Source organism: Mustelus asterias, chromosome 11 (assembly GCF_964213995.1).
Source record: "Mustelus asterias chromosome 11, sMusAst1.hap1.1, whole genome shotgun sequence".
Lineage (NCBI taxonomy): Eukaryota > Metazoa > Chordata > Chondrichthyes > Carcharhiniformes > Triakidae > Mustelus > Mustelus asterias.
Window position 1 is genome coordinate 13013841 of NC_135811.1, and position 22313 is coordinate 13036153.

Consider the following 22313-nt stretch of genomic DNA (forward strand, 5'->3'; position numbering starts at 1 on the left):
AGAAAGATCAAGTTAATGCGAGGTAGGTCCATTCAAAAGTCTGGTGGCAGCAGTGAAGAAGCTGTTCTTGAGTCAGTTGGTACGTGACCTCAGACTTTTGTATCTTTTTCCCGACGGAAGAAGGTGGAAGAGAGTATGCCTGCGGTGCGTGGGGTCCTTAATTATGCTAGCTGCTTTTAAGAACATAACATAAGTACATAAGAACTAGGAGCAGGAGTAGGCCATCTGGCCCCTCGAGCCTGCTCCGCCATTCAATAAGATCATGGCTGATCTTTTCGTGGACTCAGCTCCACTTACCTGCCCGCTCACCATAACCCTTAATTCCTTTACTGTTCAAACATTTATCTATCCTTGACATAAAACATTCAATGAGATAGCCTCAACTGCTTCACTGGGCAGGGAATTCCACAGATTCACAACCCTTTGTGTGAAGAAGTTCCTCCTCAACTCAATCCTAAATCTGCTTCCCCTTATTTTGAGGCTATGCCCCCTAGTTCTAGTTTCACCTGCCAGTGGAAACAACTTCCCTGCTTCTATCTTATCTATTCCCTTCATAATCTTATATGTTTCTGTAAGATCTCCCCTCACTCTTCTGAATTCCAATGAGTATAGTCCCAGTCTACTCAGTCTTTCTTTATAAGCCAACCCTCTCAACTCCGGAATTAACCTAGTGAATCTCCTCTGCACCCACTCCAGTGCCAGTATATCCTCCCTCAAGTAAGGAGACCAAAACTGTACACAGTACTCCAGGTGTGGCCTCACCAGCACCTAATACAGCTGCAACATAACCTCCCTGTTTTTAAACTCCATCCCTCTAGCAATGAAGGACAAAATTTCATTTTCCGATGCCACGAGAAGTGTAGATAGAGTCAATGAATGGGAGGCTGGTTTGTGTGATGGACTGGGTTTCATTCACAACTCTTTGTAGTTTATTGCGGTCTTGGGCACGGCAGGAGCCATACCAAGCTGTGTTACAACCTGAAAGAATGCTTTCTCTGGTGCATCTGTAAACGTTGGTGATAGTCATAGTGGACATGCCAAATTTCCTTAGCCTTCTGAGAAAGTAGAGGCGTTGATGGGCTTTCTTGACCATAGTATCGGCATGGGGGGTCGGGGGGGCGGGTGGTGAGTGAGTGGGGACCAGGACAGGTTGGTGGTGATCTGGATACCCAAAAACTTGAAGCTCTTTCTACTTCGTCCCCATTGATGGCCCAGGGGGAGGCCAATCAGCCCGTCATGCTCGTGCCAGCACTTTGAAAGAGCAACCAATGAATCCCACTCCTCCTGTTGTTTTAGCCATGGGCTTGCTGGCTCTTTTAAGCACATATCCAATTCATTTCAGAACCTCGCCATCAAATTTATATCAACCACATTTTTCAAGCAGTGAGCAGAATATTGGAAATCTTCCTGGCCTCTGCTAGAGATTTTCAGGATGGGGCCCTGGATTTGGGAAGATTAGCATTCATGTGTTTTGAAAATCCTACCTATCTGTAGCAATGTTCCTACTGCCTGAATATTAACACAACTCATCCTCTCAGCAGACTGTATCCAGTATGTCATCTAGAAGGATTCTTTTACAAAGGATGAGAGAAATGGTAGCAAACTGGTAGAAAACAAATGGGAACAGGTAAGGTACAATATCCATTTGATTCAGCTAACTTTCTTTGTTGCTATTTAGTAATGTGGTCTTTGGCAAGGCAATCAACTAAAGACTCAATTAAGATGCACCGTCTGTATGCGACTGAATTCTGGTTGCTATTGTTGGTCTGTCCTTCGTTGTTTTGTCAGTTTATTCTGTTCTCCATTGCGTTAGCTTGTGAATGGTTTGGACTGGCATTGCACAGACATCCCTGGGAACGTTACGATTAAAATGGTTCTGTTAATGCTCAAGAATGGGGTGTAGCCTCATCCCAGAGCAACTTTACTCAGTCTGAGTCAGAGGGAATAAGAGCTGATGGGAGTTCACATCTTAGGAGGTAACACTAACAGACTGTGCGTCTTTCCAAATTAATTAAATATTAATGAAGAGTATTAACTAACTGATGTACTCTGCGCTCTTAGACTGACTTTGAGGGATCTTTAATTAATTGCTGTAATAATAGTGACAATGTAATAGCTGCTCTCAGCAACAGCATTAAGGGAGGTGGAGGCCAGCCGGGACTCTCTAACCTCTGGAACGTTGCCAAGAGCTGCTTCTCACTGGCTTCCACATTCGAACAGTGGCCACCGGGCCAAATGATACGTCAATGATATCCATCCGGGTAAGGTAGGAATAGTTAAGATTTGACCATCTCCAAGGAGGAAATACTCCAAGCACAATCAGAGGTTCGTGGCTTGGATTTTACTCCTCTGAAATGGGGCGGCATGGTGGCACAGTGGCTGGCATTGCTGCCTCACAACGTCAGGGACCCAGGTTTAATTCCTGGCTTGGGTCACTGTCTGTGTGGAGTTTGCACATTCTCCCTGTGTCTGCACGCATTTCCTCCAGTGCTCTGGTTTTCTCCCACTGTCCAAATATGTGTAGGTTAGGTGGATTGGCCATAGGAAATGTGTGGGGTTACAGGGCTAAGGTGGGGGAAGAGGACCAGGGTAAGTCACACTGTGAGAGAGTCACTGCAGGGCTGAATGGTTTCTTCTGTAGGGATCCTATGAAACAGACAGCAGCTTCTGGGGTCAGCGCATGTGCAGTGAAATCCAGGAGCGGCTGTCAAACCAAAGAGTGTGCTTGTTAAGGTTCTCCAAGAATGTAATCATTGAACTAATAGGAGCTGCCACTATCGTGCTCTCTTGGTCTCACTGTAAAAACCATTGAAAAAGTTCCACTTCGTTGAATGAGTTATAACTAAGTTTTTAAAGATGTTCTAACTTCATAATTACTTTTAAACACCTTCCCTGAAAGAGTAATTCTCTGTTTGTTGAATGTCAAATTTCTAAATTCCATTAGATTTAAAAAAATGTTTGTTTACAATACTTTAACCTGCACCTAAATCTCATATATTGTGGAGATGCCGGTGTTGGACTGGGGTGGACAAGATGAGAGATCACACGACACCAAGTTATAATCCAACAGGTTTATTTGAAATCATAAGCATTCAGAGCGCTGCTCCTTCGTCAGGTGAAGTGCTCTTCCATACGTATATAAAGAGCAAGAAGGTAGCCTGGGAGCGGGTTGGCCCACTCAAGGACAGGGGAGGGAATCTATGCGTAGAGCTAGAGGAAATGGGCGAGGTATTAAATAAGTACTTTGCGTCAGTATTCACCAAAGAGAAGGACTTGGTGGATGACGATTCCGGAGAAGGGTGTGCAGATAGTTTGAGCCATGTTGAGATTAAAAAGGAGGAGGTATTGGGATTCTTGAGAAAAATTAAGGTAGACAAGTCCCCGGCGCCCAATGCGATAGACCCCAGAATACTGAAAGAAGCAAGGGTGGAAATTATTGAGAGAAATCTTTGTATCCTCACTGGCTACAAGAGAGGTCCCAGAAGATTGGAGAATAGCCAATGTTGTTCCTTTGTTTAAGAAGAGTAGCAAGGATAATTACAGACCAGTGAGCCTTATGTCAGTGGTAGGGAAAGTATTGGAGAGAATTCTTCAAGACAGGATTTACTCCCCACTTTGAAGTAAGTGGACATCTTAGCGAGAGGCAACATGGTTTTGTGAAGGGGAGGTCGTGTCTCACTAACTTGATCGAATTTTTCGAGGAAGTGACGAAGATGATTGATGAGGGTAGGTCAGTGGATGTTTTCTACGTGGACTTCAATAAGGCCTTTGACAAGATCACTCATGGCAGACTGATACAGAAGGTGAAGTCGCATGGGATCAGAGGTGAGCTGGTAAGATGGATACAGAACAGAGCGTAGCAGTGGAAGGGTGTGTTTCTGAATGGAGGGCTGTGACAAGTGGTGTTCCTCAGGTATCAGTGCTGGGACCTTTGCTGTTCGTAATATATATAAATGATTTGGAGGAAAATGTAACTGGATTGATTAGTAAGTTTGCGGACGACACAAAGTTTGGTGGAATTGCGGATAATGATGAGGGCCGTCAGAGAATACAGCAGGATATAGATCGGTTGGAGACTTGGGCGGAGAGATGGCAGATAGAGTTTAATCTGGACAAATGTGAGATAATGCGTTTTGGAAGGTCTAATACAGATGGGAAATATACAGTAAATGCCAGAATCCGTAAGAGTATTGATAGCCAGAGGGATCTGGTGTACAGGTACACAGGTCACTGAAAGTGGCCACGCAAGGGGAGAAGGTAGTGAAGAAGGCATATGGCATGCTTGCCTTCATTGGCCGGGACACTGAGTTTAAGAATTGGCAAGTCATGTTGCAGCTTTATAGAACCTTAGTTAGGCCGCACTTGGAATATAGTATTCTGGTCGCCACACTACCAGAAGGATGTGGAGGCTTTGGAGAGGGTACAGAAAAGATTTACCAGGATGTTGCCTGGTATGGAGGGCATTAGTTACGAGGAGAGGTTGGAAAAACTTGTTCTCACTGGAACGACGGGGGTTGAGGGGCGACCTGATAGAAGTCTACAAGATTATGAGGGGCATGGATAGAGTGCATAGTTAGAAGCTTTTTCCCAGGATGGAAGAGTCAATTACTAGGGGGTATAGGTTTAAGGTGCAAGGTTTAAAGGAGATGTACGAGGCAAGTTTTTTTTTACGCAGAGGGTGGTGGGTGCCTGGAACTTGCTGCCAGGGTAGGTAGTGGAAGCAAATGCAATAGTGACTTTTAAGGGGCGCCTTGACAAATACATGAATAGGAAGAGAATGGAGGGATATGGACCCGGGAAGGGTAGGGGGTTATAGTTCAGTGGGGCAGCATGGTCGGTGCAGGCTTGGGGGGCCGAAGGGCCTGTTCCTGGGCTGTAATTTTCTTTGTTCTTTGAAAGCTTGTGATTTCAAATAAACCTGTTAATTAATTTAATTTATTTATTAGTGTCACAAGTAGGCACTGCAATGAAGTTACTGTGAAAATCCCCTAGTAGCCACACTCCGACGCCTGTTGGGGTACACTGAGGGAGAATTTAGCATGGCCAATGCACCTAACCAGCACGACTTTTGGACTGTGGGAGGAAACTGGAGCACCCGGAGGAAACCCACACAGACTCGGGGAGGATGTGCAAACTCCACACAGATAGTGACCCGAGGCTGGAATTGAACCCAGGTCCCTGGCTCTGTGAGGCAGCAGTGCTGCTCTGTGAGGCAGCAGTGCTAACCATTGTGCCACCGTGCTGCCCACAAACGTAAGCAGAAGAGAATGGTCATTAGACTTTTTGTCCAGCTTCAAATTTCACCATCTACCATGGCGGGATTCGAACCCGGGTCCCCAGAGCATTACCCCGAGACTCTGGGCGAGCAGTCCAGTGACAATACCACCGTGCCACCTTAATGTAGGGAAATGAACATGCCTGGACACAGGAAGTGGGGGGCTCACCTGCTTTTTGTCAGTTGACTTTCCACACTGCTGAACATTTTCTGTTTCTATTCCAGTTCTCCAGATTTTCAGCTTCTTTGCTTATTTTATCTTTATCATTTCCTCCGCCCCCCCCCCCCCCCCCCCCCCATCCCGACAGTGGAAGGTATGCAGTGACACATCTGGTGGTGTACTCATGCATGTGATTGCATTTGCTTCACTCAGAGAGTGGTGAATCTTTGGAATTCTCTGCCCCAGAGGGCTGTGGGGGGGGCTCAGTCACTGAGTATATTCAAGATACAGATGGATATCTTTCTAGAAAGTAAAGACATCCGCTGGAATGCTACTGCCTCACCCGCCACAGAATCGCAGCGACAAGGGGCGGACAACGGAAATATCTCTTGACCTCGGGTGGGCATTTCTGGTCTCGCTCAAGCGAGGCCCTAAAACCCTGTCTATCAAGTCATATCGGGATAGAGCAGGAAGATGTTGTCGAGATAGAAGGTCAGCCATGATCTCGTTGGATGGTGGAGCAGGCTTGAGGGGCTGAATGGTCTGCTCCTGCTCCTATTTTCTGTGTTCCTAACAATTTGTAAAGCTCATCCAGACTTTAGCTGGGCTCTGACACTCTGAGACGTTTATAGTTAGAGCATTGATGTACACACCTATTACTGCCCAATCAGGCTCCATTACTTTCCTCTCTTTAGCACTCTCACCTCTGAGTCAGGAGGCCGTGGATTCGAGTCCCACCTCAGGGAGTTGACCATGAAATCTAGGCCTGCACTGCAATACTGAGGGAGTGCTGTGTTAAGCCTCTCATTTGCAGTCCAGTAATAATAGACAATGCACGTCCAACTTCTTCATAAACTCATTTTATCCTCTTTTACAACTCCACATACACACAACCAACACCCAGTGCCACCTGTAACCCCTTTATATATCGTGGTGAGTCACTATTAAACAATTAACATACAAATTAGATCTAAAGTGGAAGGTTGCAGTTAACCCATTCCTAACATGTTGCACTGTCCCTTGGCTGGGACACCAGACGGAAGATTCATGCTGTGAGTCATCCCAGGGCATTGTTTTGAAGGGGAGCAGGGGAGTTTTCCCTGGTGCGCTGGCCAATATCTATCCCACAATCAAACATCACAAAAAGCAGACAGTCTGGTCATTGTTGGCCATTTATCAAATTGCTGTTTTAGTTTCTGGGAGCTTGCTGTGTTCCTGACTGGGACTGCATTTCACAAAGGCTTCATTGGCTGTCAAAGTGGCACAGTGGTCAGCACTGCTGTCTCACAGCGCCAGGGACCAGGGTTCGATTCCCGGCACAGGTCACTGTCTCTGCGGAGTCTGTATGTTCTCCCTGTGTCCGGGTGCTCCGGTTTCCTCCCACAGTCCGAAAGACGTGCTGGTTAGGTGCATTGACCCGAACAGGCGCCGGAGTGTGGTGACTCGGGGAATTTCACAGTAACGTCATGGCAGTGTTAATGTAAGCCTTACTTGTGACTAATAAATAAAGTTTTAACTTTTACTTTAAGTGCTTTGGGATGTCCTGAAGTCATGCACGATGTAAATGTAAGTCGTTCTTTCTTATGGGATGTGGACCACAGTGCAGCCACCCACCCAAGGCTGGAAAGGCCAGAAGACAGTTAATATTATACCGTAGTGATGTGTTACAGATGACTCAGAATTCGAGTTGCTGTGGCAACACCCACTCGTACATGCACGGTGTAGTCTGCAGCTATGGACAATGGTAAAGGCTCCAATGTTAGTTCCATCTCATGGCTGACCAAGAGTCTCTCCCGTTCTTAGAAATCATAGAAACCCTACAGTACAGAAACAGTACAGAAAGAGGCCATTCGGCCCATCGAGTCTGCACCGACCACAATCCCACCCAGGCCCTACCCCCATATCCCTACATATTTTACCCACTAATCCCTCTAACCTACGCATCCCAGGACACTAAGGTGCAATTTTTTAGCATAGCCAATCAACCTAACCCGCACATCTTTGGACTGTGGGAGGAAACCGGAGCACCCAGAGAAAACCCACACAGACACGAGGAGAATGTGCAAACTCCACACAGACAGTGACCCAAGCCGGGAATCGAACCCAGGTCTCTGGAGCTGTGAAGCAGCAGTGCTAACCACTGTGCTACCGTGCCGCCCTGACCGTTCTTACCACCTGGTGTTGCTACGTGCTGGAAGGGTTTTGCAGATTGATACCCAACCTAATAAAAGCAAATTACTGCAGATGCTGGAATCTGAAACCACAAGAGAAAATGCTGGAAAATCTCAGCAGATCTGGCAGCATCTGTAAGGACAGAAAGGAGCTGGCGTTTCGAGTCCAGATGACCCTTTATCAAAGCTAAAAGGCATAGAAAGTGGGAGATATTTATACTGCAGGGTGAGGGAATGAAAGATGAGTCATAGCCATCCTCCCCATACAATATAAATATCTCTCGCTTCCTCTGAATTTTAGCTTTGACAAAGGGTGATCTGGACTCGAAATGTCAGCTCTTTTCTCTCCTTACAGATGCTGCCAGACCAGCTGAGATTTTCCAGCATTTTCTCTTTTCAAACCCAATCTGTTTGATTGCACCGTCCTCGCTTATCAAGCCCTGGGGTTGACCCGAACCTGCAACCTCTGGCTCAGAGGCCGGGCTGCCACCCACTGCGCCACAAGGCCTCCGAGCACTGTCTAAATAACCCTAAACTTGGCTTAAAGAAGCTGGAGGGCCGTGGCTGAGGAGAAACATGAAGGAGGGGGGCAGTTTCACACTTCTTCGGGTTTTGGCACTGGGGCTGGGATGACCTCTTGTGTGCAGTGCGGTGAATATTGCCGGAGTTGAGTGTGCTGGTGAAAGTTACGCACCTCAGTGAATCAGTCCTGAGAAACCAGCCGTCTCCTGGCTGATGTACTGTGAATAGGAAATGACTAAGAACGGCATTATCAGACAGCTCCAGCACCATCTGCTCCCCAGATGGGTTTCCCTGCTTCACGAGTTCTATCATTTAACACAAAGCTTTTGGGGAAGTGGAGGGGGAGAGAGAGAGGAAGAGGCGTACTGAGAAAAACAACTGGCAAAGAACTTAGCCAGGAACAGCAGAGGTGGAAATAAGAGAGTTGAAGGTATGTTTTCAGTTGCTATGTGGCTGATATTTTTGAAGCATCATCATTAGAATTTCATTCAGCTTGCAAATGTTTCAATTACGTCCACTTGGATTGTGGAAGGCAGTGTGATTATTGATTTGGACATCTCCAAATTTGTTGCCAAAGAGAATATTTTAAGTTGTTCAGCATATGTCACAATGAATTACTGATGGTTACAAGTCTGCTTATCTAACACATTAAGGTCTGAGACTCTTTATGGACCGGTGCTGGTCAGGAAGCTACTCGGGGACCAACGTGACTGTTGAAGCGTGTGATATCAGGGTTCCACTGTCGGGTGGCGGGTACAATTTGTCAGGGTGCTAGTGTTGGGTGTGTGAAGTTGGGGGGTGTCACTGTTGGCATGAGGCGGTGGCGTGCGAATGTCAGGTCGGAAATGTTGTGAACGAGGTGTCGGGGTGGCGGTGTTGGGTTTGTGAATTTTGGGGTTCTGATGTTGGGGACGAGGTGTCGGGGTGCTTGTGTCAGGCATGAGATGTCTGGGTGCCACCACTGGGCATGATGCTATTGCTCTGATTGCCCCAAACCAGCAACATCTAAATACTTAATGGAGAGTGTTCACATTGAAATTAGCCAAAAACAATTAGTGCAGGGATAATGATGGCTTAAACAGGGGCTGGAGCACGTTGAAGGTGAGGCCACAAAGGAAAAAAGAATGTACACAAGAAAGTACTTAATGCCATGTATTTGGAATAAGTGACGCAGAAAGTGAAGCTGTGTTGTATAGCTGAGTGCCCCTCCTCCTGCAGTCAGCAGCAGCACTGATCTCTCTATATGTGTATGTGCCCTGCATTCAGAAGTCTGGAGCTGAGCACTGTGATTTGATCTGTGTGCACGTGCAGCGAATTCAAAGTCTGGTCTTGGGATTTTTTTTTCAAAGAGGGGACGTAGCTTTCTGCTTTTCTCCCCATCGCTATTTTCATTCATATGACACGCTGTGCGTTTCTGCTTGTAAGCTGCGTGTCCACTGGCCCCTTCGCACTCGATCTGCTGTGTTGTGCATCCTCTGGAAGGGGTTCATGAACTGAGGACAGTTTGTGTAAATGGAACAAAGACCCTCCTCCTGAATCTGCCTTATTCTGAAGGTGACGTCCCCCATTCAGCACAGTTGCCAACTTTATCTGAAGGATTTAGAGGTATTGGAGAGCGTGCAAAAGACCACCGGGATGGTTTTTTCAAGATTTATTTCCGGGGATGTGGCATTCCTGGTGAAGCCTGCATTTATTGCCCATCCTTAATTTTTAAAATATTCCTTTAATTGGATTGGGCATTGCTGGCTCGCCAGCATTTGTTGCCTATCCCTAATAGCCCTTGAACTGAGTGGCTTGCGAGCCCATTCCAAAAGGCATTTAAGAGTCAACCACATTGCTGTGGCTCTGGAGTCACATGTAGGCCAGACCGGGTAAGGACGGCAGATTTCCTTCCCGAAAGGACATTAGTGAACCAGATGGGTTTTTATGACAATTGACGATGGTTTCAATTCCATTTGTTTAATGAATTCAAATTTCACCATTGGCCATGGTGGGATTCAAACCCATGTTTCCAGAGCATTACTCGGGGTCTCTGGATTACTAGTCCAATGATAATACCACTACATTACCATCTTCCCCTTGAGCAGGTAGTGGTGAGCTTCCTTCTTGGACCTCAGCAGTCCGTGTGCTGTAGGCACACCCACAGTGCTGTTGAGGAGGAAATTGCAGAATTTTGACCCAACGACAGTGAAGAAATGCTGATATATTTCAATAAGAAGTCTCACAACACCAGGTTAAAGTCCAACAGGTTTATTTGGTAGCAAATACCATAAGCATTCTCATCATGTGTTCATTTGGTTTCCCTTGGAACCCATCTATGCTATTCACCTCAACAGCTCACATTGACAGAGTCCACCTTGTTATCACACTGAATAAGGAGGTTTCTCCCAAATTCCTTTAAGGAGCCTTGATGAATTGCTACAATGCACCCTGTAGATGGTACACACTGCAGCCACCGTGTGTTGGTGGAGGAGGTGCCAAACAAGCAGATTGCTTTGTCTTGGATGGTGTCAAACCTCTTGAGTGTTGTTGGAGCTGCACCCATCCAGTCAAGCGGAGAGTATCCCATCACACTCCTGACTTTTGCCTTGCAGATGGTGGACAGATGATGCCAGAATTGAGAGGATGTGCCTATCGGGAAAGGCTGAGCAGACCAGGGTTCTTATCTTCAGACAAGAAAAGGTTGAGGGTGACGTAGCAGAGGACATTAAAATTCTGACGCGGTTTAATGTAGAGAAAATATTTCTTCCTGTGGGGAAATCCAAAACTTAAAAGGTTATAACTAAAAGGTAGTTCAATAAGGAATTTGGGAGAAACCTCCTTATTCAGTGTGATAACAAGGTGGACTCTCTCAATGTGAGCTGTTGAGGTGAATAGCATAGATGGGTTCCAAGGGAAACCAAATGAACACATGATGAGAATGCAAGAAAAGGTTATGCTGATTGGCTGAGTTGCAGAGGGTTGGAAGATAATATAAAGATACACTTATATAATAATTTATATTTTGCTAAGGAATTAATGGTCACAGGAATCTTTATCGCGGGGGCAGGGACGGGGGGAGGGTGCCCAGGTGTCTAAAGCAGCTCTTAAATCCACAGCCTACAACCTCTGACCTTTAGTACATGGCTATGTCTTCAACCTCATAAATTTTGACTTCAGGTTGGAAGGTCTACTAATGCGCATTGCAAACAAGCCAGTAGATACAGAGACACAGGTACCAAGCACAGGCAAACATGATGTGGAGATGTCGGCGTTGGACTGGGTTGGGCACAGTAAGAAGTCTCACAACACCGGGTTAAAGTCCAAAAGGTTTATTTGGAATCACAAGCTTTCGGAGCACTGCTCCTTTATCAGAACTCAGCTGATGAAGGAGCGGCGCTCTGAAAGCTCGCGATTCCAAATAAACCTGTTGGACTTTAACCTGGTGTTGTGAGATTTCCGACAGGCAAACATAACAGGCGGAATCTTACCACACTCTTTCAGAGTGTCAGGTGTGTTGCTCTCCAGCTGCATGGCCCAGTTTTCACTCCAGATGTTGAACCTCTCTGAGTAAAAGAAAATGTGGCTGGGGTTTTGTTGGTGTTTACGCCGTCACTCTGCCGGATCGAGAGTCGGTATTTTGATCAGTGAGCCCCTGGGGTGGTGGGTGAATGGGACTCGGCGCAAGTTCGGGTGCAAGCAGCAGAGCGGACTTTAGGGTGAGCTGAAGGTTACGGAGAGCGGAAAGCGAGAGGTCACTAGGAGAGCATTGGAATAATTGTAACAAAGGCATGGATGAGGATTTCAGCAGCAGAGGGGTGGAGGTTAGGATGTCGTTGCATGACCCTCCATATACATAGAGAACTAAGATAATGGGTACACGTACAGATACAAACATACATATGATGAAATACAAAAAAAACACTAAACATGAACAAATAAACTGTGATGAGATTTTTGGAACTTCCTTGCAGTGGATGAAGTTTTGCTAACCCACCATAAGGTGGCGCTAACAGGTCTGATGAAAGTGCCCAGCCAGTCACTACAGGGCCATGGACAATGGAAACTATTGTCCCACTGACTGCATCATTACATGAGGGAGCTGCTTAGATACTGAGAGTTGTATATTATCCAGTACGTATGATGGTTCAACAGGTACCATCCCGCAGTTTAACTGGTCCATTTCAAAATGCTGTCCGTAACACACGCACTATCCCAAACCCGACAAAACTGAGAAGGCTTCTTCAGATCTACTTGAAGTCTATGGGTTACTGTGCAGCTTATGCACTTCAATGGTTAATTCTGTTTACCTTACACTTGTGGAATTGGAATGACGAAAGCCCGATATTTTACAGGTAAAAATCGGGTCGCACGGTGGCACAGTGGTTAGCGCTGCTGCCTCACAATGCCAGGGACCCGGGCTCAATTCTGGCCTCAGGTGACTGTCTGTGTGGAGTTTGCACGTTCTTCCCGTGTCTGTGTGGGTTTCCTCCAGGTGTTCTGGTTTCCTCCCAAAGTCTAAAGATGTGCAGGTTAGGTTGATTGATTGGCTGTGCTAAATTGCCCCTTAGTGTTAGGGGGATTAGCAGGATAAAGACATGGGATTATGGGGATAGGGCCTGGGTGGGATTGTTGTCGGTGCAGGCTCAATGGGCCAAATGGCCTCCTTCTGTGCTGTAGGGCTTCAATAAAATGTTTCTGCCTCCAAAGATTGCAGGTGGTGAATGTGCCTTTATTTCGAACAAAATCTTGGGATATGGGCATTACTAATATGTCTGATATTCATTGCCCATTCCTAGCTCCCTGGTAGTTATTAGAGTCAAACGGCAGAGAAACAGGCCCTTCGGCCCACCATGTCTATGCTGATCATCAAATACCAATCTATATTAATCCCATTTACCAGTACTTGGACCATAACCTACTATGTTTTGGCAATTTAAGTGCTTGTCCAGATGCTTCTTAAAAGTTGCAAGAGTATCTGCCTCCACCACCTTCTCAGGCAGCGCGTTCCATATTTCCACCACTCACTGGGTGAAAAAATCTTTTCCTCAGATTCCCTCGAAGCCATTTACTCCTCATCTCAAACCTATGCCCTCTGGTCTTAGACACCTCTGCCATGGAGAAAAGATTCTTACGATCTATCCTATCTGTACCTCTCATAATTTTGTATATCTCTATTAGTTCTCCCCTCAGCCTCCTCTGTTCCAGGGAAAACAAACCCAGTCTATCCAGTCTCTCCTCATAGCTGAAACCTTCTACCCCAGACAACATCCTGGTGAATCTCCTCCACCCTCTCCAGTGTAATCACGTCCTTCCGATAGTGTGGCGACCAGAACTGCACACAATACTCCATCTGTGGCCTAACCAATGTTTTATAAAATTATTCAGGACCTCCCTGCTCCGATATTCTATGCCCCGGTTAATGAAGGCAAGCATTCCGTATGCCTTCTTTGCTACCCTATCTACCTGTGCTGCCATCTTCAGGGATCTATGGACTTGTACACCAAGGTCCCTTTGTTCCCCAGTACTCCCCAGGGACCTACCGTTCATTGTGTATATCCTACCCTTAATAGATCTCCCAAAATGCATCACCTCACACTTATGAGGATTAAATTCCATCTGCCATTGCTGTGCCCAAGTGACCAGCTGATCAATATCATTCTGTAGCCCAAGACTATCCTCCCTATCAACAACGTCACCAATTTTCGTGTTATCATCAAGCTTACTAATTATACCTCCTACATTCACATCCAAGTCATTAATGTATATGTCAAACAGCAAGGGTCCCGGCACCAATCCCTGTGATACACCTTTGGTCACAGGCTCCCAATCATAAGGCAACCCTCCACCACCATCCTTTGCCTCCTATGAACAAGCCAATGTTGGTTCCAGTGGTGGTGTCTTTTATCAATATTTCAATGCCCCCTCCTCTCTTACACCCCACCTCCCCATCACGCCTGAAACCACTGCGCCACCGTGGCGGCATGGTGGTACAATGGTTAGCACTGCTGCCTCACAGCGCCGGGGACCTGGGTTTGATTCCCGGCTTGGGTCACTGTCTGTGTGGAGTCTGCACGTTTTCTCCGTGTCTGGGTGAGTTTCGTTCATGTGCTCCCGGTTTACCCCCCACAGTCCCAAAGATGCGCTGTTTAGGTGCATTGGCCATGCTAAATTATCCCTCAGTGTACCCGAACAGGCGCCAGAGTGTGGCGACCAGAGGATTTTCACAGTAACTTCATTGCAGTGTTAATGTAAACATACTTGCGACACTAATAAAACAAACTTTAAACTTTTTATACTCTGGAATGTTGTGTTGTCAGTCCTGTCCTTCTTTCAACCATGTCCCAGTGATTGCAACAAGATTTCCTTGTGGTGATTAACGCTTTTAAGTTCATCTGCCTTACCAGACAAGCTCCCTGCGTAAAAATAGATGCAATTTAGGCTTCCAATCCTCCCCTGTGCCTTATCGTGCACATGCCTTCTCTGCCTGCTGGACTGACCTAGTTTTACCTTCTGTATCTGACTAAACCTCGCTCCCAACTGCACATTTACTCTGTGTCCCATCCTCATACCAAGTGATACTCTTGAACCACTGCGGTCTTTGTCATGATTTGTTAGACTAAGACAGGTGGCTGGCTAATCAATCAAGTGGGCATGGAGTTGAAACCACATGCCAAGCAGATTGGGTAAGGTGGCAGATTTCCTTCCCGTCCCACATCTCTTACAGTGAAAGTTGCTGTTTTTAAACAGAATTCAAATTTGCAAACTGCTATGATGGTATTTGAACTCGTGTTCTACAGAATTAAAAGTCTAGGTTTTATTGATTATTGCCCTATTAATACTACACTGTGCTAACCAGAGGGTGAAAGTATTTTGCAATGTATAGAACCCAATTACTGACCAAAGAGATGTCAAGTCAGACCTACCGTATGCACTCACAGGAGATTTTTGTAGTTCGTTATCACTATTACGCTACTTTCCTGAACAAAATTTCTGCCAACCTTGTATGACCCCCAACCACCTGAGGTCAGAACAACAATAACTTGTCCTTTTTCAAAGCAGGGAGCTTTTCACTCGCGGGGTTAGGGATTGCATAAATAATCCATCACTACAAAAATGTTCCTCTTGCATGACTTACTTAATTCTGCTCTGCCTCCTAATGGGCAAACACAGTAAGAAGTTTAGCAACACCAGGTTAAAGTCCAACAGGTTTATTTGATAGCAAAAGCCACAAGCTTTCGGAGCCTTAAGCTCCTTCTTCAGGTGAGTGGGAATTCTGTTCACAAACAGGGCATATAAAGACACAGACTCAATTTACAGAATAATGGTTGGAATGCGAATACTTACAGCTAATCAAGTCTTAAAGATACAAACAATGTGAGTGGAGAGAGCATTAAGACAGGTTAAAGAGATGTGTATTGTCTCCAGACAGGACAGCCAGTGAGACTCTGCAAGTCCAGGCAAGCTGTGGGGATTACAGATAGTGTGACATGAACCCAATATCCCGGTTGAGGCCGTGCTCATGTGTGCGGAACTTGGCTATCAGTTTCTGCTCAGTGACTCTGCGCCGTCATGTGTCGTGAAGGCCGCCTTGGAGAACGCTTACCCGAATATCAGAGGCCGAATGCCCGTGACTGCTGAAGTGCTCCCCAACGGGAAGAGAACAGTCTTGCCTGGTGATTGTCGAGCGGTGTTCATTCATCCGTTGTTGCAGCGTCTGCATGGTTTCCCCAATGTATCATGCCTCGGGACATCCTTTCCTGCAGCGTATCAGGTAGACTACGTTGGCCGAGTTGCAAGAGTATGTACCGTGTACCTGGTAGATGGTGTTCTCACGTGAGATGATGGCATCTGTGTCGATGATCCGGCACGTCTTGCAGAGGTTGCTGTGGCAGGGTTGTGTGGTGTTGTGGTCACTGTTCTCCTGAAGGCTGGGTAGTTTGCTGCGGACAATGGTCTGTTTGAGGTTGTGCGGTTGTTTGAAGGCAAGAAGGCAGTAAGTTTGCAGATGACACTAAAATAGGTGACATTGTACATAGTGAGGAAGATTATCAAAAATTGCGGCAGGATCTTGATCAACTGGGGAAGTGGGCCGAGAATTGGCAAATGGAGTTCAATACAGATAAGTGTGTGAGGTGTTGCATTTTGGAAAGCCAAATCAAGGTAGGTCTTCCACGGTGAATGGTAGGACCGTAGGGAGTGTCATGGAACAGAGGGACCTTGGAGTTCAGGCGCATGGTTCTCTAAAGGTACAGTCACAGGTAGATAGGGCAGTGAAGAAGGCTTTTGGCATGCTGGCCTTCATCAGTCAGGGCATTGAGTATAGAAGTTGGGAAGTAATGTTGCAGCTGTACAGGATGTTGGTGCGGCCACATCTGGAGTATTGTGTTCAGTTTAGTCACCTTGCCATAGGAAAGATGTTATTAAACTGGAGAGAGTGCAGAAGAGATTTACAAGGATGTTGCCAGGACTCAAGGGACTGAGTTATAGGGAGAGATTGGACAGACTAGGACTTTTTTCTTCAGAGCGTAGGAGACTGAGAAGTGATCTTGTAGATGTGTATAATAAGATCATGAGAGGCATGGATAGGGTGAATGCACTCAGTCTTTTTCCCAGGGTTGGGGAATTGAGAACTTGAGGGCATAGGTTGAAGTTAAGAGGGAAAAGAATTAATGGGAACCTGAGGAGCAACTTTTTTACACAGAGGGTGGTACGTATGTGGAATGATCTGCCGTGGGAGGGATGTGGTTGAGGCAGGGACATTGACAACATTTGAAAGGCATTTGGACAGATACATGGATAGGAAAGGTTTAGAGGGATATGGGCCAAATGCAGGCAGAAGGGGTGAGCTTCGATGGGCTTTTTAAAGCACATGGACAGTTTGGGCCAAAGGGCCTATCTCCGTGCTGTACATTTTATGACTCTATATTGACTGAAGGATGGCGTACTGAATCCTGGGAAACAATTTGATGGTTACAGATGGCTGCTGAGATCATTTGATGACTCTAAGCAAAAGGTGGTGGTATCAGGTCACAGCAGGATTTCTGTACCAAGATCAGTTGGGAGAGGGAGGTCAAAACCAAGGGTCAGGAATTGTGACATCCCTCATATGTGGCTGTATTGATTGGAACTTTAATTGCCTTGTGAGTTCCACTCACTGGAGGACACAAGAGGGTCCAGCTCCTTCAGCTGGCGTGACAGAAGCTTGGATTTGGCTTCAATGGCACTCCAGTTCTTGACAACGGTTCACTTGGCCATTCACAGTGGAGAAGAGGGTTTGGGCCGATGAGCACAAAAATTGCCTGTTCCATTCAAACTTGTGTGCGATGTTCAGCCCCCGAATTGAACCATGTGCTGGTACCAACCGACTCGAGAACTGCTTCTTCCCTGCTGCCATCAGACTTTTGAATGGACCTGCCTCGCACTGAGTTGATCTTTCTCTACATTCTAGCTATGACTGTAAGACTACATTCTCGGTGAAATATTGGCTTGATATTACCCTGTCTGCGTACAGCAGTGTAACACTACATTCTGCACTCTCTCCTTTCCTTCTCTATGAACAGTATGCTTTGTCTGTATAGCGCGCAAGAAACAATACTTTTCATTGCATACTAACGCATGTGACAATAATAAATCAAATCAAAATCTTTTGATTTGATTTGGTTTATTATTGTCACACGTATTAGCATACAGTGAAAAGTATTGTTACTTGCGCGCTGTATAGACAAAGCATACTGTTCATAGAGAAGGAAAGGAGAGAGTGCAGAATGTAGTGTTACAGTCATAGCTAGGGTGTAGAGAAAGATGAATCTCTTACTACATGTAAAGCTGAGTTACAAGTGACTTTGGTTCTCATCTTATTTTGCTTTATGTCTGACTTTCTGCTGAAGAGGAGAAATTATTTACTTTGTCTAAGGGGAAGCGCGGAGGTGTGGAAGATGGATCAAGCCAAAGTTTCTTCAAAGGACATGCTAATTATAAAAGCTCGCCCACTCATCACATCCCCGCTGAACTCACAGAAAACATCTTCCTAACACTCACAGCTATTTCTACAAATGACCCCATTTATCACCATCTCGAAAAGGAGAGTGGATTATTTATAGTTTTCCTTTAACATTGCCTTCAGTTAAAGTCAGCTTGTGATATTCATTCATGGATTGTGAGCATCATTAGCAAGGCCAGCATTTATTGCTCATGCCTAATTTCCCTTGAGAATGTCACAGTGAGTCACCTTCTTTCATACACTCAGAGGCTTGCTTGGCCATTTCATGGAATCTCTACAGTGCAGAAGGAGGCCATTCAGCCCATCGAAACTGCACCGACCACAATCCCACCCAGGCCCAATTCCTGTCGCCCCACATATTTACCCTAGCTAATCCCCCTGACACTAAGGGTCAATCCAGCATGGCCAATCAACCTAACTCGCACATCTTTAGACTGTGGGAGGAAACTGGAGCACCCGGAGGAAACCCACGCAGACACGCGGAGAATGTGCAAACTCCACACAGACAGTGACCCAAGGCTGGAATTGAACCCGGATCCCTGGCATTGTGAGGCAGCTAACCACTGTGCCACCGTGCCCCCCCAGAGGGCATTTAAGAGTCAACATTATTGTTGTGGGCCTGGAGTCGCATATAGGCCAGACCAGGTACGGCTGGCAGATTTCCCTCTCTAAAGGACACTGGTTGAATTTATTATCACCTTTACTGATAATAGCTCATCATTCTAAATTTGTACAAACAATTGAATTTAAATTTCCCCAGGTGGGATTTGAACTCACGTCTCTCAATTGGTTAGTCCAGATCCCAGGATTACCAACCCAATAGCAATAACCACAATGGCACTGCAACTCCATGCAATATGGGTTGCCAATTAAAATGGGCCTAGATGCAAAGCATTATTTCAGCATACAGTCAAGAGGTTTACTTGCATTCAGACCAACATGAATGTGATTCATTGCACCTGTATTAACTAGAGTTCCCTTAATTGGGCCCCAGTGTGAAGGAAAAAGACTTGCATTTATATAGTGCCTTTCATGATCTCAGGATGTCCAACATGCTTAGCAGCCAAAGGAGTACCTTTTGAAGAACAGCCACTGTTGTAATGCAGGAAACATGGCAGGCACAGTGGCACAGTGGTTAGCACTGCTGCCTCACAGTGCCAGGGACCCGGGTTCAATCCTGGCCTCGGGTGGCTGTCTGTGTGGAGTTTGCAAATTTTCCCCGCGTCTGTGTGGATTTCCTCCGGGTGTTCCGGTTTCCTCCCACAGTCCAAAGATGTGTGGGTTAGGTTGATTGGCCGTGCTAAATTGACCCTAGTGTTTGGGGGATTTGCAGGGTAAATAAGTGGGATTATGGGAATAGGGTCTAGGTGGGATTGTGGTTGGTGCAGACTCGATGGGCCGAATGGCCTCCTTCTGCACTATAGGGATTCTATGATTCTAATTTGTGCATAGCAAGCTCCCACAAACAGCAATATGATAATGAACAGATCCTGTCATGTGCTGTTAAGCTAGGGATAAATATTGACCGGGGACCTGAGTTACAGAGAGAGATTGAATAGGTTGGGACTTTATTCCCTGGAGCGTAGAAGATTGAGGGGAGATTTGATAGAGGTGTATAAGATTTTGATGGGTATAGATAGAGTGAATGCAAGCAGACTTTTTCCGCTGAGGCTAGGGGAGAAAAAAACCAGAGGGCATGGGTTAAGGGTGAAAGGAGAAAAGTTTAAAGGGAATATTAGGGGGGGGCTTCTTCACGCAGAGAGTGGTGGGAGTGTGGAATGAGCTGCCGGATAAAGTGGTAAATGCTTTTAACATTTAAGAAAAACTTGGACGGGTTCATGGATGAGAGGGGTGTGGAGGGATATGGTCCAAGTGCAGGTCAGTGGGACTAGGCATAAAATGGTTCGGCACAGACAAGAAGGGCCAAAAGGCCTGTTTCTGAGCTGTAATTTTCTATGGCTCTATGGTTCTATGGACACTGGGAAAGGACTCTTCTTTGGAAGAGGTGCCACATTGGATGGCAGGTAGGGCCGCGCTTTAATGCATCATTGAAAAAAATACGGCACTTTCAACATTACGGCACACCCTCACAACCGAACAGGAGTGTCAAGCAGATGATGTGTTGCAGTCACTTGACTGAGATTTGATCCCTCAACCTTCTGCCTCAGAGGTGAGAATGCTACCCACTGAGCCACAGCTGACAGCAAGGAGATTGTGTTGCAAGCCCGACTACTTACCTCCCCTGCACACGCACACCCTGAGCCTTGCTGCGGCAACTTGCAAAGTGCCAGCTGCAGTCAAGCTCAAATGTCTTTCATGTATCTGGTGCTTACCAGAGGGTTCACTCCCCAGCTGACAGCATCGCAGGAAAATAATTGAGTTTTGATGGATGGGGACTTCACTATGAAGAGGCCAATTGCATCAAAATATGTTAAGTTCCTCAATTTCGGGCCTTTTTTTCTCACTCTCTCTCCAGTTTTTTCCCCCTTCTCCCTAAACAGGTTGAGAAAATGTTCATCCAGCGATGACCTCAGGATATCATCGAGCGCTTCGCAAATTGTTATTTGGCATACTTTTAGGTGGTGGCCATTTTGTCTACCCCAATTAAATAAAGCTGGAACCCCTTTGGCCAAGAGTTCTGCTCGAATTCTAACAATGCCCTCACCACCCCCATGCACCTTTCTGTCAGTTTTACACCCACCCACCCCCACAATCTTGAGAATCAGCACGGTGGCACAGTGGTTGGTTAGCACTGTTGCCTTTCAGCGCCAGGGACCCGGGTTCAATTCCCAGCTTGGGTGACTGTGTGGATTTTGCACATTCTCCCTGTGTCTGTGCGGGTTTCCTCCGGGTGCTCCGGTTTCCTCCCACACTCCAAAGATGTGCAGGTTAGGTGCATTGGCCATGCTAAATTGCCCCTTAGTGTCCCGGGATGCGTAGGTTAGAGGGATTAGCGGGGTAAATACCTGGAGTAATGGGGACAGGGCTTGGGGTGGGATTGTTGTCAGTGCAGACTCGATGGGCCGAATGGCCTCTTTCTGCACTGTAGGGATTCTATGATAAATATCTTTCTGTCCCCTGTAGTACAAGTGGTTAATTTTATTGTGCTAACCAGATAGTGTGTGTTTTGTCACAGGATAGACGCAACATCACATATTTGCTCTCTCTCTTGCAGCCTCAGTGTAAGATGCAGTTAGTACAGTGTCTCAGTGAAGCTCTTGTTCTGCTTACCTCTGCAGGCTCAGTAAATCTTCCGTATCAATCCAACAATACCGGCAGTGGCCAAGTGTACCAAACCAAATAATTGAAACAAAGCCCAGAGCTTAAAAACACTGTGACATTGCAATTTAGTCGGAAGGGAGCTCCCCTTAAATGATTTTGCCAGGTGAAAGAATCGAATGGTTGCTGTTTGCATTTAGAACAATTGCTTAAAGCTGTCGTGTCGAACTCTCTGAAGCCGGAGACAGCTCCCTGTTGTGGATCAGCTGATTAACCCTGGTGGCTGCATTGCGTGGAAAGTACTTCATTGGCTGCAATGTGCATTAGGATGACCATGAACGGTGCTATATAAATGCAGGTTCCATCTGTGCAAAGTTGCCCAGAGACTCTCTGAGACTGGTGCCCAAGTGTGCTGCTCCTTGTGAATTGCTGAAAGCTTATTTCTTGGATGGCAAGCCTCTACACATGGCTGTTGATTGGAAGCCAACCTGAGTGTCAGCATGACATTAAAAACCGGCCAAAGAAAGCACACGGTATTCTTCCCGAACGTGTTGAAACCTATTGCCGATCCCTGGAAAGTTCTTGGAGTATTCTCCTGTTAGGATCCCCACAGTGCAGAAGGAGGCCATTCAGCCCATTGAGCACCAATCCGACCCTGGCCCTATCCCCGTAACCCAACATATTTACCCTGCTCATCCCCCTGACACTAAGGAGCAATTTAGCATGGCAAATCCATCTAACCCACATTTCTTTGGAGTGTGGGAGGAAACCGGAGCACCCGGAGGAAACCCACGCAGACACGGGGAGAATGTGCAGACTCCACACAGACAGTCACCCAAGGCTGGAGTTGAACCCGGGTCACTGGCGATGTGAGGCAGCAGTGCTAACCCACTGTGCCACTGTGTTGTGTTGTGATTATATACATTTTTCCATTAACCACTGGAAAAATGTGGTCGAGTGTCCAAGTAGTTATTGTCTTGATTG

General features: G+C 46.3%; 1 protein-coding gene across 5 annotated transcripts in view; it reads left to right on the forward strand.

Annotated features, from left to right (window-relative positions):
* lzts2a (leucine zipper, putative tumor suppressor 2a) overlaps positions 1-22313 on the forward strand; it is a 223234-nt gene that overhangs the window by 82797 nt on the left and 118124 nt on the right. For 3 of the 5 annotated variants that reach the window (XM_078223146.1, XM_078223149.1, XM_078223150.1), the window contains exon 3: positions 1539-1627. The gene's annotated coding sequence lies outside the window, so the exon portion shown is untranslated. The remainder of the gene's footprint in view (positions 1-1538; positions 1628-22313) is intronic. The other 2 variants (XM_078223151.1, XM_078223147.1) reach the window with 1 other exon arrangement.